Source organism: Rutidosis leptorrhynchoides, chromosome 8 (assembly GCF_046630445.1).
Source record: "Rutidosis leptorrhynchoides isolate AG116_Rl617_1_P2 chromosome 8, CSIRO_AGI_Rlap_v1, whole genome shotgun sequence".
NCBI lineage: Eukaryota > Viridiplantae > Streptophyta > Magnoliopsida > Asterales > Asteraceae > Rutidosis > Rutidosis leptorrhynchoides.
Window position 1 is genome coordinate 27,666,795 of NC_092340.1, and position 20,293 is coordinate 27,687,087.

A 20,293-nucleotide genomic window follows, 5' to 3' on the forward strand; every position below is an offset into this window, starting at 1 on the left:
AAATGTTGTTAACCCATTGTTTATTAAATAAAATGAGATGTTAAATTATTACATTATCATGATATAATGATGTATTAATATATCTTAATATGATATATATACATTAAATGTCGTTACAACGATAATCGTTACATATATGTCTCGTTTCAAAATCATTAAGTTAGTAGTCTTGTTTTTACATATGCAGTTCATTGTTAATATACTTAATGATATGTTTACTTATCATAATATCATGTTAACTATATATATATATCCATATATATGTCATCATATAGTTTTTACAAGTTTTAACGTTCGTGAATCACCAGTCAACTTGGATGGTCAAATGTCTATATGAAACCTATTTCAATTAATCAAGTCTTAACAAGTTTGATTGCTTAACATGTTGGAAACACTTAATCATGTAAATAATAATTTCATTTAATATATATAAACATGGAAAAGTTCGGGTCACTACAGTACCTACCCGTTAATTAAATTTCGTCCCGAAATTTTAAGCAGTTGGAGGTGTTGACGTATCTTCTGGAAATAAGTGCGGGTATTTCTTCTTCATCTGATCTTCTCGTTCCCAGGTGAACTCGGTTCCTCTACGAGCATTCCATCGAACCTTAACAATTGGTATCTTGTTTTGTTTAAGTCTTTTAACCTCACGATCCATTATTTCGACGGGTTCTTCGATGAATTGAAGTTTTTCGTTGATTTGGATTTCGTCTAACAGAATAGTGAGATCTTCTTTAGCAAAACATTTCTTCAAATTCGAGACGTGGAAAGTGTTATGTACAGTCGCGAGTTGTTGAGGTAACTCAAGTCGGTAAGCTACTGGTCCGACACGATCAATAATCTCGAATGGTCCAATATACCTTGGATTTAATTTACCTCGTTTACCAAATCGAACAACGCCTTTCCAAGGTGCAACCTTAAGCATGACCATCTCTCCAATTTCAAATTCTATATCTTTTCTTTTAATGTCGGCGTAGCTCTTTTATCGACTTTGGGCTGTTTTCAACCGTTGTTGAATTTGGATGATCTTCTCGGTAGTTTCTTGTATTATCTCCGGACCCGTAATCTGTCTATCCTCCACTTCACTCCAACAAATTGGAGACCTGCACTTTCTACCATAAAGTGCTTCAAATGGCGCCATTTCAATGCTTGAATGGTAGCTGTTGTTGTAGGAAAATTCTGCTAACGGTAGATGTCGATCCCAACTGTTTTTGAAATCAATAACACATGCTCGTAGCATGTCTTCAAGTGTTTGTATAGTCCTTTCGCTCTGCCCATCAGTTTGTGGATGATAGGTAGTACTCATGTCTAGACGAGTTCTTAATGCTTGCTGTAATGTCTGCCAGAATCTTGAAATAAATCTGCCATCCCTATCAGAGATAATAGAGATTAGTATTCCATGTCTGGAGATGACTTCCTTCAAATACAGTCGTGCTAACTTCTCCATCTTGTCATCTTCTCTTATTGGCAGGAAGTGTGCTGATTTGGTGAGACGATCAACTATTACCCAAATAGTATCAAAACCACTTGCAGTCCTTGGCAATTTAGTGATGAAATCCATGGTAATGTTTTCCTATTTCCATTCCGGGATTTCGGGTTGTTGAAGTAGACCTGATGGTTTCTGATGCTCAGCTTTGCCTTAGAACACGTCAAACATTCTCCTACGTATTTAACAACATCGGCTTTCATACCCGCCCACCAAAAATGTTTCTTGAGATCCTTGTACATCTTCCCCGTTCCAGGATGTATTGAGTATCTGGTTTTATGAGCTTCTCTAAGTACCATTTCTCTCATATCTCCAAATTTTGGTACCCAAATCCATTCAGCCCTATACCGGGTTCCGTCTTCCCGAATATTAAGATGCTTCTCCGATCCTTTGGGTATTTCATTCTTTAAATTTCCCTCCTTTAAAACTCCTTGTTGCGCCTCCTTTATTTGACTAGTAAGGTTATTGTGAATCATTATATTCATAGATTTTACTCGAATGGTAACGAATCTCAAAGTCGTAATCATTCAACAATTCAATCCACCTACACTGCCTCATATTCAGTTGTTTCTGATTAAATATGTGTTGAAGACTTTTGTGGTCGGTATATATAATACTTTTGACCCCATATAAGTAGTGCCTCCAAGTCTTTAATGCAAAAACAACCGTGCCTAATTCCAAATCATGCGTCGTATAATTCTGTTCGTGAATCTTCAATTGTCTAGACGCATAAGCAATTACTTTTGTTCGTTGCATTAATACACAACCAAGACCTTGCTTTGAGGCGTCACAATATATCACAAAATCATCATTCCCTTCAGGTAATGATAATATAGGTGCCATAGTTAACTTTTTCTTTAACAATTGAAACGCTTTCTCTTGTTCATCTTTCCATTCAAATTTCTTCCCTTTATGCGTTAATGCAGTCAAGGGTTTTGCTATTTTGGAAAAGTCTTGGATGAACCTTCTGTAGTAACCCGTTAGTCCTAAAAACTGGCGTATGTGTTTCGGAGTTTTTTGGGTTTCCCACTTTTCAACGGTTTCGATCTTTGCTGGATCCACCTGAATACCTTCTTTGTTCACTATGTGACCGAGAAATTGAACTTCTTCCAACCAAAATGCACACTTTGAAAACTTAGCGTACAGTTTTTCTTTTCTCAGCAACTCTAGCACTTTTCTCAAATATTCTTCGTGCTCTTGATCATTCTTCGAGCAAATAAGTATGTCATCGATGAAAACAATGATAAACTTGTCAAGATATGGCCCACACACTCGGTTCATGAGGTCCATGAACACAGCTGGTGCGTTAGTCAATCCAAACGGCATAACCATAAACTCGTAATGACCGTAACGTGTCCTAAAAGCAGTCTTTGGAATATCATCCTCCTTCACCCGCGTTTGATGATATCCAGAACGTAAATCGATCTTCGAATAAACAGACGAGCCTTGTAGTTGATCAAATAAGTCATCGATTCTCGGTAGTGAGTAGCGGTTCTTGATGGTAAGTTTGTTCAACTTTCGGTAGTCGATACACAACCTGAATGTACCATCTTTCTTCTTGACAAACAAAACAGGAGCTCCCCACGGTGATGTGCTTGGTCGAATGAAACCACGCTCTAAAAGTTCTTGTAATTGGCTCTGAAGTTCCTTCATTTCGCTAGGTGCGAGTTTGTATGGAGCACGAGCTATTGGTGCAGCTCCCAGTACAAGGTCTATTTGAAATTCAACTGATCAGTGTGGAGGTAGTCCCGGTAATTCTTTCGGAAATACATCGGGAAATTCTTTTACGACGGGAATATCATTGATGTTCTTTTCTTCGGAATTGACTTTCTCGACGTGTGCTAGCACAGCATAGCAACCTTTTCTTATTAGTTTTTGTGCCTTCAGGTTACTAATAAGATTTAACTTCGCGTTGCTATTTTCTCCGTACACCATTAAGGGTTTTCCTTTTTCTCATATAATGCGAATTGCATTTTTGTAACAAACTATCTCTGCTTTCACTTCTCTCAACCAGTCCATACCGATTATCACATCAAAACTCCCTAACTCTACTGGTATCAAGTAAATCTTAAATGTTTCGCCAATGGGCAACTTAATTTAGAACAAAATTCTCTACTCATATAGCTTCTATTCGCACCCGAATCAAATAAAACATAAGCAGATTTATCGTCAATAAGAAACGTACCCGTAACAAGCTCCCGGTCTTCATGTGCTTCTGCCGCATTAATATTGAAAACTCTTCCACGACCCTGCCCATTAGTATTCCCCTGATTCGGGCAATTTCTAATAATGTGGCCCGGTTTTCCACATTTATAACAAACAGCGTTGGTATTACTTGCTCCGACACTATTCGTTTCGGCATTACTTGTTCCGGCACTATTTGTTCCTTTAGTTCTGTTAAACTTTGGTCCGTAGACCTCACACTTTGTCGCGCTATGACCATTTCTTTTACACCTGTTGCAAAATGTTGTGCAAAACCCCTGATGATTTTCTTCACACCTATGACATGGCTGTTTTTGGTTTTTGTTACCGTTGTTGTTATTGAGGTTGTTGTTGGGATTGTTATTGTTGTTGAAACAGTTGTTGTAGTTGTTGTTGTTGTTGTTGTTGTTGTTGGGATGTTTGTTGTAGTTATTGTTAAGATTGCGGTTATTGTTGCGATTGTTGTTGCGATTGCTGGGATAGTTGTTGCGATTGTGGTTGTAATTGTTGTTGTTGTTGTATTGGTGACTCTTGTCACCGTTTTCCTCCCACTTCCTCTTGAGTTGTTTCGTGTTGGCTTCTTCGGCCGCCTGCTCTTTAATTCTTCCCTCAATCTGATTTATGAGTTTATGAGCCATTCGACTTGCCTTCTGTATAGAAGCGGGCTCGTGTGAACTCACATCTTCTTGAATCCTTACTGGTAACCCTTTTGCAAACGCGTCGATCTTCTCTTCTTCATCTTCGAATGCTCCCGGACACAATAGGCACAACTCTGTGAATCGTCGTTCATATGTGGTAACGTCGAACCCTTGTGTTCGTAACTCTCTAAGTTCTGCCTTGAGTTTATTGACTTCGTTTCTAGGACAGTACTGCTCGTTCATCAATTGCTTGAATGCCGACCACGGTAGTGCGTTAGCAGCATTTTGTCCTACCTGTTCAAGATAGGTGTTCCACCACGTTAACGCAGTACCTGTGAAGGTATGTGTAGCGTACTTAACTTTGTCCTCTTCAGTACACTTACTTATGGCAAACACCGATTCGACTTTCTCGGTCCACCGTTTCAATCCAATTAGTCCTTCGGTTCCATCAAATTCCAAAGGTTTGCAGGCAGTGAATTCTTTGTAGGTGCATCCTACACGATTTCTTGCACCGTTAGCTGCATTGCTAGATTCAGCGTTATTGTTGGTATGTAGCGCAGCCTGTACTGCGGCTATGTTTGCAGCAAGAAAGGTACGAAATTCCTCTTCGTTCATATTCATGGTGTGTCGAGTAGTCGGTGCCATTTCCTTCAAAATAGACAACTGAATCGAGTTAATCATACAGAATATTAAGAGTAGTCAATAGTATTTCGCAGCATAATATGAACTCATTTATAAAAGCTTTTTCTTCATATTAGTGTTTTATAAGTTTAAATTCGGGTACTACCTACCCGTTAAGTTCATACTTAGTAGCTAATATACAATTCAACTACTACAATTCCATATAAAAAACTGATTATAATAATATATCACATATAAATATTCTTCAAACTTACAACTTCGCTATATTACATATAACATGAAATATAGTACACTTTGATACAGGACAGTTTTGAAGATAAATCTAGAAAATACGCAAGTTGTTCAGCAAAGGAAATAAAGACACGTAATTCATAAGTCCAGAAACAAGTCATGCATTCTGGTTTTTACTAAGACAACTTCCCATCCTTGGTCTTGTGGAAAATAACCGTTATGACCATTGGCTAGGCAGCATGTTGTAATGTCGTCAAAAGGACGAGGGTTTCGTAATGTTCAACAGCCCCGTAATAATCTAGAAACCTTGTTTCTCACCCCAACTACTGAATCCGTCACTTGTGGGAAAGTTTTATTTAAAAGCTGCAATCCGATGTTCTTTTTCTCAGTTTGGTAAGAAGCGAAAATCACTAACCCGTAAGCATAAGATGCTTCTTTATGTTGCATGTTAGAAGCTCTTTCTAATTCACGAAATCCTATGTTGGGATATGTTGAGTCAAAATAGGTTCTTAACCCGTAGCATAAAATTGCATTTGGGTTCCCCGCATTTAATGCTTTAAAGAAAACACGGCGTAACTTACGGTCTCCCCAATGTGATATGCCCCACCTATCAAAGGAAAGCCTTTTATAAACTAAGGCATTTCCGGAAAGTCTTTCAAATGTTTGACAAGTTAATTTCGCCATAACTAAATGTGCTGATGAATTCTGACCGACTCTAGACAAGATTTCCTCAATCATATCCTCTGGTAGGTCTTCTAAAATATTCGGTCATCTACCCTTAACGTCCATTTTGTTTTTATACTGTAATTTAGACAAGGATTAGATTCGTAAAAGATAATTAACAAACAATACAAGCATTTTTTACATAGAACATAAAAGTACAAGTAGAGTACAATACATATAATACACAACATGATTACAACCCTCTAATCTGAATCACTGGTTTCTTCTTCTTCGGACTTGGTTCGTTTTCCTATTTTTCTAGGAATATATGATGTTCCTCTAATACGAGCCGTCGTTTTCCATAATGGTTTAGAAAACCTGGTGGTTTAGAGGTTCCCGGGTCATTGTTACATTTTAGGAAATACGAATGTTGTCGATACATATAAAGTTTATCGGGGTTGGAATCGGGTTTCTCTATTTTTATACCTTTTCCCTTATTATTTTCTTTCGCTTTATTAAATTGGGTCGAGGTAATTTCTATAACATCATCGGAATCCTCATCGGGATCCAATTCATCGAAAAATTGGTAATCCTCCCAATATTTTGCTTCCTCGGCGGAAACACCATTGACCATTATTAACTTTGGTCCGTTGGTTGAAGATTTTCTTTTATTTAATCGATTTACTATAGGTATCAATATTTCTTCCTCTGGAACCTCTTCTTCTTCTGGTTCCTCCTCTTCCGATTCCTCCTCTTCTGGTTCCTCTTCTTCCGGTTCCTCCTCTTCCGGTTCCTCTTCTTCCGGTTCCTCTTCGGGAATTTGTGAATCTTCCCAAAATATATTTGATTCTTCATTATTATTAAGTGAATCAATGGGATTTGTACTAGAGGTAGACATCTATCACACAATATCAAACACGTTAAGAGATTAATATATCACATAATATTTACATGTTAATAATATATAGTTTCCAACAACAAAAATGTTAAGAAATCGTTTTTGAAGAAAAATACGGTCGAAGTCCAGACTCACTAATGCATCCTAACAAACTCGGTAAGACACACCAATGCAATTTTCTGGTTCTCTAAGACCAACGCTCGGATACCAACTGAAATTTCCCGTTCATATTGATTATAAACGTTCCATATTAATTGATTTCGTCGCGAGGTTTTAACCACTATATGAGACGTTTTTCAAAGACTGCATTCATTTTTAAAACAACCATAACCTTTATTTTATCTATAAAGGTTTAAAAAGCATTACGTAGATTATCAAATAATGATAATCTAAAATATACCGTTTACACACGACCATTACATAATGGTTTACAATAAGAATATATTACATCAAAAATAAGTTTCTTGAATGCAGTTTTTACATAATATCATACAAGCATGGACTCCAAATCTTGTCCTTATTTTAGTATGCAACAGTGGAAGCTCTTAATAATCACCTGAGAATAAACATGCTTAAAACGTCAACAAAAATGTTAGTGAGTTATAGGTTTAACCTATATATTATCAAATCATAATAATAGACCACAAGATTTCATATTTCAATATACATCCCATACATAGAGATAAAATTCATTCATATGGTGAACACCTGGTAACCGACATTAACAAGATGCATATAAGAATATCCCCTATCATTCCAGGAAATCCTTCGGACATGATAAAATAGAATTCGAAGTACTAAAGCATCCGGTACTTTGGATGGGGTTCGTTAGGCCCAATAGATCTATCTTTAGGATTCGCGTCAATTAGTAGATCGGTTTACTAATTCTTAGGTTATCAAGCAAAAGGGGCATATTCGGCTTCGATCATTCACCCATATAATGTAGTTTCAATTACTTGTGTCTCTTTCGTAAAACATTTATAAAACTGCATGTATTCTCATCCCAAAATATTAGATTTTAAAAGTGGGACTATAACTCACTTTCACAGATTTTTACTTCGTCGGGAAGTAAGACTTGGCCACTGGTCGATTCACGAACCTATAACAAATATGTACATATATATCAAAGTATGTTCAAAATATATTTACAACACTTTTAATACATTTTGATGTTTTAAGTTTATTAAGTCAGCTATCCTCGTTAGTAACCTACAACTAGTTGTCCAAAGTTAGATGTACAGAAATTAATTGATATATATTATCTTGAATCAATCTACGACCCAATGTATACACGTCTCAGGCTAGATCACAACTCAAAGTATATATATTTTTGAAATCAACCTCAACCCTGTATAGCTAACTCTCACATTACTGCATATAGAGTGTCTATGGTTGTTCCAAATAATATATACACATGGGTCGATATGATATGCCAAAACATTTGCATACGTGTCTATGGTATTCCAAGATTACATAATATATTAGAATACATGTATAATACAATATAAGTTAGCTAGGATATGATTAATATAGATTTGTTACCAATTTTCACGTAGCTACAACAAGAAAAAATATCCAATCTTGTTTTACCCATAACTTATTCGTTTTAAATCTGTTTTGACTGAATCAAATTGCTATGGTTTCATATTGAACTCTATTTTATGAATCTAAACAGAAAAAGTATAAGTTTATAGTCAGAAATACAAGTTGTATGTTGTTTTTGAAAGAGGTAGTCATTTCCGTCGAAAGAACGACATCTTGATGACCATTTTGAAAAACATACTTTCACTTTGAGTTTTACCATGATTTTTGGATATAGTTCCATGTTCATAAGAAAAATCATTTTCCCAGAAGTATAGCTTTTAAATCAAAGTTTTTCATAGTTTTTAATTATCCAAACCAAAACAGCCCCCGGTTTTACTACGACGGATTATATCCGGTTTTATGGTGTTTATCGTGTTTCCGTGTTTTAAATCATTAAGTTAGCATATCATATAGATATATAACATGTGTTTAGTTGATTTTAAAAGTCTAGTTAGAAGGATTAACTTTGTTTGCGAACAAGTTTAGAATTAACTAAACTATGTTCTAGGGATTACAAGTTATAATCTTCGAATAAGATAGTTTTATAGATATGAATCGAATGATGTTATGAACATCATTACTACCTCAATTTTTTTGGATAAACCTACTGTAAAAGAGAAAAATGGATCTAGCTTCAAAGGATCCTTGGATGGCTTGAAAGTTCTTGAAGCAGAATCATGACACGAAAACAAGTTCAAGTAAGATCATCACTTGAAATAAGATTGTTATAGTTATAGAAATTGAACCAAAGTTTGAATATGAGTATTACCTTGAATTAGAAAGATAACCTACTGTAATAAACAAAGATTTCTTGATCTTGGATGATTACTTGGAATGGATTTGCAAGATTGGAAGTAAGCTAGCAAACTTGGAAGTGCTGTTGGTGTGTTCATGAGTAGTTGTTTTATAACTTGGTTTATGTATGGATTTATGAACTAGATTGAGCTAGATTTTGTTGAAGATGATGAAGAACGCTTAGAACACCAAGAGAGAACTTGAGAGAGAGTAGTTTGATTCAAAAAAATTGCAAAGTGAAAGTGTTATTGGTAGGTGATAAAAATGTGATTCTTGCTATGTCATATATGCTCCATTAGTTTGATTTTTAGTGTAATAATTCTAGCCAGTTGCCAAATTATGGTTCCCACAAGGTTAGGTAACTCACATGGGCTGCTAAGAGCTGATTATTGGAGTGTATATACCAATAGTAAATACATCTAGAAGTTGCGTATTGTACGAGTACATGTACGGGTAAATACGTGTAGAATTGTTGGTGAAAATGAATGAGAATGTAATTGTAAGTATTTTTGTTAACTGGAAGTACTTTGATATATGTCTTGAAGTCTTTCAAAAGTGTTCAAATACATTTAAATACATTACATGTATATGCATTTTAATGAAGTCGTTTAGCCATCGATAGTCGTTACATGTAAGTGTTGTTTTGAAACCTTTAAATTAACGATCTCATTTAATGTTGTTAATCCATTGTTTATTATATCTAATGAGATGTTAAATTCTTATATTATCATGTTAACATGATATGAATATATCTTAATATGATATATATACATTAAAATCTCGTTACAACGATAATCGTTACGTATATGTCTCGTTTCGAAATCCTTAAGTTAGTAGTCTTGTTTTTACTTATGTAGTTCATTGTTAACACACTTAATGATATATTTAATTATCATTTTATCATGTTAAATATAATGTAACAATACTTTAAAATGTTTCATATATATTTAGTAAGGCGTTGTTATAACGATAATCGTTATATATATCATTTCGAGTTTCTTACGTCAATAGTCTCATTTTATGTACATAACTCATTGTTACTATATTTAATGAGATACTTGATTATCATTATATCATGTTAAACATATATATTTATCCATATATGTATCATCATGTCATATAAAACTTATAGCATTCATGAATCATCGGTCAAACTGGGTGATCAAACATTTACATAATTTCTGTTTCAATTAACCAAGTCTTAACAAGTTTGATTGCTTAACATGTTGGAAACATTTAATCATGCAAATATAGTTTTCATTAAACATATAATCATAGAAAGGTTCGGTAAATTTCGGGTCACTACACCACTATTCCAAAATGTAAAAAAAGTCAATTAGCTTGTGGCCCGAACTCCCGATCGAAGCCCGAAACGCGAAAACGCTACTACGCGATTGATTTTTCGGAGAGATAACAAATACGCGATGAATAAAATATATAAACACTAAATATAAACATATGAAATTAAAATATCATATCTAAAATAATTAGTACTTAAAAATCCCAAAAGCTTGCCCGTTGGTTTGAAAACCGAAAAGATTCGCCGGATAGAAATCCGCGACACGTAGAAACGTATAATTTAAAATATGAATACAAATATTCACATAGAACATAATAATAAATATATTATTACAAAAATAATAATATAGGTCATAGAAATGACGTGGCACGAATAATAATTAACGGTCATTAAATAATTAACGGTAAAAGATAACCGAAAAAGTAGGGTCGTTACAGTACCTTCCCGTTACGGAAATTTTGTCCCGAAATTTAAGCAGGTGCAGGGGTTGACTCAGCATCTGGGAACAAATGTGGGTACTTCTGTTTCATCTGATCTTCACGCTCCCAAGTGAACTCGGGACCGCGTCTGGCGTTCCATCTAACCCGGACAATAGGAATTCTACTCTGTTTAAGAGTCTTAATCTCTCGGTCCATGATTTCAACAGGTTCCTCAAAAAAATGTAGTTGCTTATCAACATGAAGCTCCTCCAGAGGAATAGTCTAATCGGCCTCGGCCAAACACTTCTTTAAATTCGATACGTGAAAAAAAACATCGTGAACAGCACTGAGTTCTTGTGGCAATTTCAAATGATAAACCACTGGTCCAACTCTCTCAATAATCTCAAACGGTCCAAGAAAACGAGGATTCAACTTTCCCCTTTTACCAAAACGTACCACACCCTTCCAAGGTGATACTTTCAACATAACACGATCACCGACTTGAAATTCAATCTCGTTCCTTCTTTTATCAGCATAATTCTTTTTCCGATTTCTGGCAGTTCTCAATCTTTCTTTAATCTGTACAATTTTCTTGGTAGTCTCATGAATAATTTCTGGACCTGTGAGTTGAGCATCCCCAACCTCATTCCAACAGACAGGAGACCTACACTTTCTGCCATACAGAGCTTCAAACGGTGCGACTTTAATACTTATATGATAACTTTTGTTATAAGAAAATTCATCCAGCGGCAAGTATCTATCCCAACCATTACCAAAATCAATTACGCATGCCCTCAACATGTCTTCCAATGTTTGGATGGTCCTTTCACTCCGACCATCCGAATGTGGATGATAAGCGGTGCTCATACCCAATTTAGTTCCCAAAGCATCTTGTAAGGACTACCAAGACCTCGATGTAAATCGACTGTCTCGGTCCGAAATAATCGATACAGGAACACCATGTCTCGAAACAATCTCCTTCAAATACAAACGAGTAAGCTTCTTCATTGAATATGTTTCCTTAATTGGCAAGAAATGAGTTGACTTAGTGAGTCGGTCAACAATCACCCAAATGGTATCATAACCACCCACAACTATTGGTAACTTTATAATGAAGTCCATCACAATACCTTCCCACTTTCACTCGGGAATTTCAAGTTGCACCAGAAGTCCGGACGGTTTCTGATGTTCAGCTTTGACCTTAGTACAGGTCAAACACTCAGCCACATACGTTGCCACATCAGCTTTCAAATTAGGCCACCAATACAGCCCCTTAAGAACATGATACATCTTTCCTGAACCAGGATGAATAGAGTACCTAGACTTATGAGCCTCATCTAAAACAAGTAGTCGTAGATCACCAAACTTCGGAACCCAAAGGTGTCCCTCAAAATACCGAGTACCATCAGTTTGTATATCTAGCTATTTACTCAAGCCTCGAACCTTCCAGTTACAAAATTCTCCTCCTTCCAGGCTTCTTGTTGAGCTGCAAGAATCTGCCTTGCGAGGTTTGTTCAAATGGTCATATTCAAGGCCCTAAACCTACGAGGTTCGGTCATCTCTTTACGACTTAACGTATCGGCCACAACATTGGCCTTCCCCGGATGATACAGAAGTTCGCAATCATAATCATGCAATGTCTCAACCCATCTTCGTTGCCTCATATTCAACTGTTTTTGGTCAAGGATATGTTGAAGACTTTTGTGATCAGTGTACACTGTACTTTTGACCCCATAGAGATAATGTCTCCAAATCTTGAGCGCAAACACAACAGCCCCCAACTCTAAATCATGGGTTGTATAATTCTGCTCATGAATCTTCAACTGACGTGATGCGTACGCAATAACTTTCTTTCGTTGCATCAAAACACAACCAAAGCCTTGACGCAAAGCATCACAATAAACAACAAAATCATCATTACCCTCAGGTAGTGACAATATCGGAGCGGTAGTCAACTTCTTCTTCAAAATTTTAAAAGCAGTCTCTTGTTCATCCTTCCACTCATACTTCTTCCCCTTGTGCGTTAAAGCATTCAGAGGTTTCTTGATACGAGAGAAATCTTGAATGAACCTTCTATAGTAACCTGCCAACCTTAGAAACTGACGAATCTGAGTAGGAGTTTTCGGAATTTCCCACTTTTCAATCGCCTCAATCTTAGCAGGATCAACTTGTATTCCCTGTTTACTAACAATATGTCCAAGGAATTGAACTTCTCTTAACCAGAAAGCACACTTAGAGAACTTAGCATACAACACTTCTTTCCTCAACAGATCAAGCACTAACTTCAAATGTTCTTCGTGCTCTTCATCACTCTTTTAATAAATAAGGATATCATCGCTGAAAACGATAACGGATTTATCCAGATATGGGCTACACACACGGTTCATGAGGTCCATGAACACAGCAGGTGCGTTAGTCAATCCGGATGGCATAACAAGAAATTCGCAGTGACCATAACGGGTACGAAAAGCGGTTTTCGGAATATCAGTTTCTTTAGCCCGCAGTTGGTGATAATCGGAATGAAGATCAATCTTAGAATAAACGGACGAACCTTGAAGTTGATTGAACAGATCATCAATTCTCGGAAGAGGGTAACGGTTCTTTAACAGTAAGCTTGTTCAACTCGCGATAATCAATACACCATCGGAACGAACCACCTTTCTTCTTAACAAACAAACCAGGAGCTCCCCAAGGGGACGAACTGGGACGAATGAAATATAGTTGCAACAATGAAGGAAGAAATATATGGAGTAGTCACATCGGTGGCATAGATATTTAAGGCAATTCTCTCAAAGGAGATAACGAGGATCATGGACTTCAAAGTAAATTTTTATTACATTTTCGAAAGGAAGACGTACGAAAGGTGTGATAATTCAACGAGAGTGAACTTCATTGCACAATGAGTGAGGAAATCTAGGATTCATCCATATTTTTAAATTTATGTGCGGCTGAAAAGAACGCGAATCATGGGTTATAAAGAATGGCCGACTCCAGGTGATATGAATCTCCAAAAATAATTTCGTGCACCTCAAAGTATTGGATCCTAGGATTGATGTTTACGAGGGTGTTGCAGTTGACAGCGAATATTGAGAGTAGAAACTCCTCAAACGGTCTAGTGTAATATATATCCATGATACCCACTATAACAACAATTGGGGTAGAAACTCACCTAGCGCCTTTTCTACAATAGGGTGAACACCGAGTGTACCCCAGAAAATTGATTTATCGGTCCGCGTTTCGGCCATGTCCAACCATAAGAGGGAAAATTTTATGAGCGCAAAGACTTTCCAACAAATTTTATAAAACCGGCATCCAAAGTGGTGTAAGAGTTCCTATCAATGAACTTAATGGTAAGTTTCATCCTTAAACGGAGGATGAGAAGAACTGTGATCCAAACACTCTGTAGAGTAATGCGAAAATTTGACAAAAATCAATCAAAGGAGTTTTGAAAAAGCTTTAAGCATTTGAGGTGACAACATAAACGGAACAAAGTTCTTAGTAAATTTAGAAGTATGTACAACGTGTACCATTTTACATAAAACAATTTGACTTAATTAAACGACTTAATAAATGAGTGGTTTTAAAATAATTTTGAAGGTATGATTCAGTATATACTAGCCAAAATAGTAAGGGTAAATTTATTCATTTGAATCCATACGTACATATATGATTTTATAAATTGTATACATGACAAAATATTTCATTACTTCTATCTGCCCATAAATCTCGTGAGAACCGCCCGATTATACAAATGTGTAAAACTAATAAACAGTGTATCTGTATTTTAGAGGTTACAAGTTGGAGTAAGATCGTAGAAGATCGAGTAAAGGACTTGAATCGTCGTGCGACATTTGACCAACAAATGTTACGAGGTCATGAAAACCAATGAGTTAAATGTTGTTTCGACTATTATCAGGACATAAGTCCTTGGGCCAAAACTGTTCCTGAGCGAAGCTGTTGCTAACAAGTGAGTTATGAAGGATAGAGCATAAGATAGATAATATGGTTAAAACGAGCTTCTCGTATATCAATAAATAAGATAATAAATATTTTCCCTACCCGTGTAATACATCGGAATTTCTGGATGAGTAGTGTAAAAATTTTCTTTGACTCGCTTTCTATTCCTCATGTCACAATATTGGGACTTCTTTATGAATTAACGTAATATAATCACGTTGGCCCGACGCCATTATATTTCACTAATTCATAGTTCCATTCCAATAGCACTACATGAGGTCAGGACACGCGATCAACCTCGAATTTCCACACAATTTCTCTAAAACGATTTCTTAAACAATATGCTATGGATAGCACAAGAGACAAAAACATCAACAACAATTTATAAGAGTAACGATGACATAGAAATGTCCTTGAAGTACCAAGAATCTCTATAAGTCAAGAATGACGTTTTCCGGTTCAAAAACCAAAGTACATAGGCACAACGGCACAAAGGCACGTAATATAACAAGAATGTCATATACCTAAACATAATAGCTGACATTGAAATGTCGAGCCTTTAGAAGTCACGAATGACATCTCGCGTAATATAACTCAAACGTTATATACATAACCATAATAGATGACATAGAAATGTCGAGAATTTCAGAAGTCAAGAATGACATTGAAATGTCCCGTTCTTATTGATTAAAAATGTTCCATATTAATTGATTTCGTTGCGAGGTTTTGACCTCTATATGAGACGTTTTTCAAAGACTGCATTCATTTTAAAACAAACCATAACCTTTATTTCATCAATAAAGGTTTAAAAAGCTTTACGTAGATTATCAAATAATGATAATCTAAAATATTCTGTTTACACACGACCATTACATAATGGTTTACAATACAAATATGTTACAACAAAATAAGTTTCTTGAATGCAGTTTTTACACAATATCATACAAGCATGGACTCCAAATCTCGTCCTTATTTAAGTATGCGACAGCGGAAGCTCTTAATAATCACCTGAGAATAAACATGCTTAAAACGTCAACAAAAATGTTGGTGAGTTATAGGTTTAACCTATATATATCAAATCATAATAATAGACCACAAGATTTCATATTTCAATACACATCCCATACATAGAGATAAAAATCATTCATATGGTGAACACCTGGTAACCGACATTAACAAGATGCATATATAAGAATATCCCCATCATTCCGGGACACCCTTCGGATATGATATAAATTTCGAAGTACTAAAGCATCCGGTACTTTGGATGGGGTTTGTTAGGCCCAATAATCTATCTTTAGGATTCGCGTCAATTAGGGTGTCTGTTCCCTAATTCTTAGATTACCAGACTTAATAAAAAAGGGGCATATTCGATTTCGATAATTCAACCATAGAATGTAGTTTCACGTACTTGTGTCTATTTTGTAAATCATTTATAAAACCTGCATGTATTCTCATCCCAAAAATATTAGATTTTAAAAGTGGGACTATAACTCACTTTCACAGATTTTTACTTCGTCGGGAAGTAAGACTTGGCCACTGGTTGATTCACGAACCTATAACAATATATACATATATATCAAAGTATGTTCAAAATATATTTACAACACTTTTAATATATTTTGATGTTTTAAGTTTATTAAGTCAGCTGTCCTCGTTAGTAACCTACAACTAGTTGTCCATAGTTAGATGTACAGAAATAAATTGATAAATATTATCTTGAATCAATCCACGACCCAGTGTATACGTATCTCAGTATTGATCACAACTCAAACTATATATATTTTGGAATCAACCTCAACCCTGTATAGCTAACTCCAACATTCACATATAGAGTGTCTATGGTTGTTCCGAAATATATATAGATGTGTCGACATGATAGGTCGAAACATTGTATACGTGTCTATGGTATCTCAAGATTACATAATATACAATACAAGTTGATTAAGTTATGGTTGGAATAGATTTGTTATCAATTTTCACGTAGCTAAAATGAGAAAAATTATCCAATCTTGTTTTACCCATAACTTCTTCATTTTAAATCCGTTTTGAGTGAATAAAATTGCTATGGTTTCATATTGAACTCTATTTTATGAATCTAAACAGAAAAGTATAGGTTTATAGTCGTAAAAATAAGTTACAAGTCGTTTTTGTAAAGGTAGTCATTTCAGTCGAAAGAACGACGTCTAGATGACCATTTTAGAAAACATACTTCCACTTTGAGTTTAACAACATACTTCCACTTTGAGTTTAACCATAATTTTTGGATATAGTTTCATGTTCATAATAAAAATCATTTTCTCAGTATAACAACTTTTAAATCAAAGTTTATCATAGTTTTTAATTAACTAACCCAAAACAGCCCGCGGTGTTACTACGACGGCGTAAATCCGGTTTTACGGTGTTTTTCGTGTTTCCAGGTTTTAAATCATTAAGTTATCATATCATATAGATATAGAACATGTGTTTAGTTGATTTTAAAAGTCAAGTTAGAAGGATTAACTTTTGTTTGCGAACAAGTTTAGAAATAACTAAACTATGTTCTAGTGATTACAAGTTTAAACCTTCGAATAAGATAGCTTTATATGTATGAATCGAATGATGTTATGAACATCACTACTACCTTAAGTTCCTTGGATAAACCTACTGGAAAAGAGAAAAATGGATCTAGCTTCAATGGATCCTTGGATGCTCAAAGTTCTTGAAGCAAAATCATGACACGAAAACAAGTTCAAGTAAGATCATCACTTGAAATAAGATTGTTATAGTTATAGAAATTGAACCAAAGTTTGAATATGATTATTACCTTGTATTAGAATGATAACCTACTGTAAGAAACAAAGATTTCTTGAGGTTGGATGATCACCTTACAAGATTGGAAGTGAGCTAGCAAACTTGAAAGTATTCTTGATTTTATGAAACTAGAACTTTTGGAATTTATGAAGAACACTTAGAACTTGAAGATAGAACTTGAGAGAGATCAATTAGATGAAGAAAATTGAAGAATGAAAGTGTTTGTAGGTGTTTTTGGTCGTTGGTGTATGGATTAGATATAAAGGATATGTAATTTTGTTTTCATGTAAATAAGTCATGAATGATTACTCATATTTTTGTAATTTTATGAGATATTTCATGCTAGTTGCCAAATGATGGTTCCCACATATGTTAGGTGACTCACATGGGCTTCTAAGAGCTAATCATTGGAGTGTATATACTAATAGTACATACATCTAAAAGCTGTGTATTATACGAGTACGAATACGGGTGCATACGAGTAGAATTGTTGATGAAACTGAACGAGGATGTAATTGTAAGCATTTTTGTTAAGTAGAAGTATTTTGATAAGTGTATTGAAGTCTTTCAAAAGTGTATAAATACATATTAAAACACTACATGTATATACATTTTAACTGAGTCGTTAAGTCATCGTTAGTCGTTACATGTAAATGTTGTTTTGAAACCTTTAGGTTAACGATCTTGTTAAATGTGGTTAACCCAATGTTTATAATATCAAAAGAGATTTTAAATTATTATATTATCATGATATTATTATGTACGAATATCTCTTAATATGATATATATACATTAAATGTCGTTACAACGATAATCGTTACATATATGTCTCGTTTCAAAATCATTAAGTTAGTAGTCTTGTTTTTACATATGTAGTTCATTGTTAATATACTTAATGATATGTTTAATTATCATAATATAGTGTTAACTATATATATAACCATATATATGTCATCATATAGTTTTTACAAGTTTTAACGTTCGTGAATCACCGGTCAACTTGGGTGGTCAATTGTCTATATGAAACCTATTTCAATTAATCAAGTCTTAACAAGTTTGATTGTTTAACATGTTGGAAACATTTAATCATGTAAATATCAATCTCAATTAATATATATAAACATGGAAAAGTTCGGGTCACTACAGTACCTACCCGTTAAATAAATTTCGTCCCGAAATTTTAAGCTGTTGAAGGTGTTGACGAATCTTCTGGAAATAGATGCGGGTATTTCTTCTTCATCTGATCTTCACGCTCCCAGGTGAACTCGGGTCCTCTACGAGCATTCCATCGAACCTTAACAATTGGTATCTTGTTTTGCTTAAGTCTTTTAACCTCACGATCCATTATTTCGACGGGTTCTTCGATGAATTGGAGTTTTTCGTTGATTTGGATTTCATCTAACGGAATAGTGAGATCTTCTTTAGCAAAACATTTCTTCAAATTCGAGACGTGGAAAGTGTTATGTACAGCCGCGAGTTGTTGAGGTAACTCAAGTCGGTAAGCTACTGGTCCGACACGATCAATAATCTTGAATGGTCCAATATACCTTGGATTTAATTTCCCTCGTTTACCAAATCGAACAACGCCTTTCCAAGGTGCAACTTTAAGCATGACCATCTCTCCAATTTCAAATTCTATATCTTTTCTTTTAATGTCAGCGTAGCTCTTTTGTCGACTTTGGGCGGTTTTCAACCGTTGTTGAATTTGGATGATCTTCTCGGTAGTTTCTTGTATAATCTCCGGACCCGTAATCTGTCTATCCCCCACTTCACTCCAACAAATCGGAGACCTGCATTTTCTACCATAAAGTGCTTCAAACGGCGCCATCTCAATGCTTGAATGGTAGCTGTTGTTGTAGGAAAATTCTGCTAACGGTAGATGTCGATCCCAACTGTTTCCGAAATCAATAACACATGCTCGTAGCATGTCTTCAAGCGTTTGTATCGTCCTTTCACTCTGCCCATCAGTTTGTGGATGATAGGCAGTACTCATGTCTAGACGAGTTCCTAATGCTTGCTGTAATGTCTGCCAGAATCTTGAAATAAATCTGCCATCCCTATCAGAGATAATAGAGATTGGTATTCCATGTCTGGAGATGACTTCCTTCAAATACAGTCGTGCTAACTTCTCCATCTTGTCATCTTCTCTTATTGGCAGGAAGTGTGCTGATTTGGTGAGATGATCAACTATTACCCAAATAGTATCAAAACCACTTGCAGTCCTTGGCAATTTAGTGATGAAATCCATGGTAATGTTTTCCCATTTCCATTCCGGGATTTCGGGTTGTTGAAGTAGACCTGATGGTTTCTGATGCTCAGCTTTGACCTTAGAACACGTCAAACATTCTCCCACGTATTTAGCAACATCGGCTTTCATACCCGGCCACCAAAAATATTTCTTGAGATCCTTGTACATCTTCCCCGTTCCAGGATGTATTGAGTATCTGGTTTTATGAGCTTCTCTAAGTACCATTTCTCTCATATCTCCAAATTTTGGTACCCAAATCCTTTCAGCCCTATACCGGGTTCCGTCTTCCCGAATATTAAGATGCTTCTCCGATCCTTTGGGTATTTCATCCTTTAAATTTCTCTCTTTTAAAACTCCTTGTTGCGCCTCTTTTATTTGAGTAGTAAGGTTATTATGAATCATTATATTCATAGATTTTACTCGAATGGGTTCTCTGT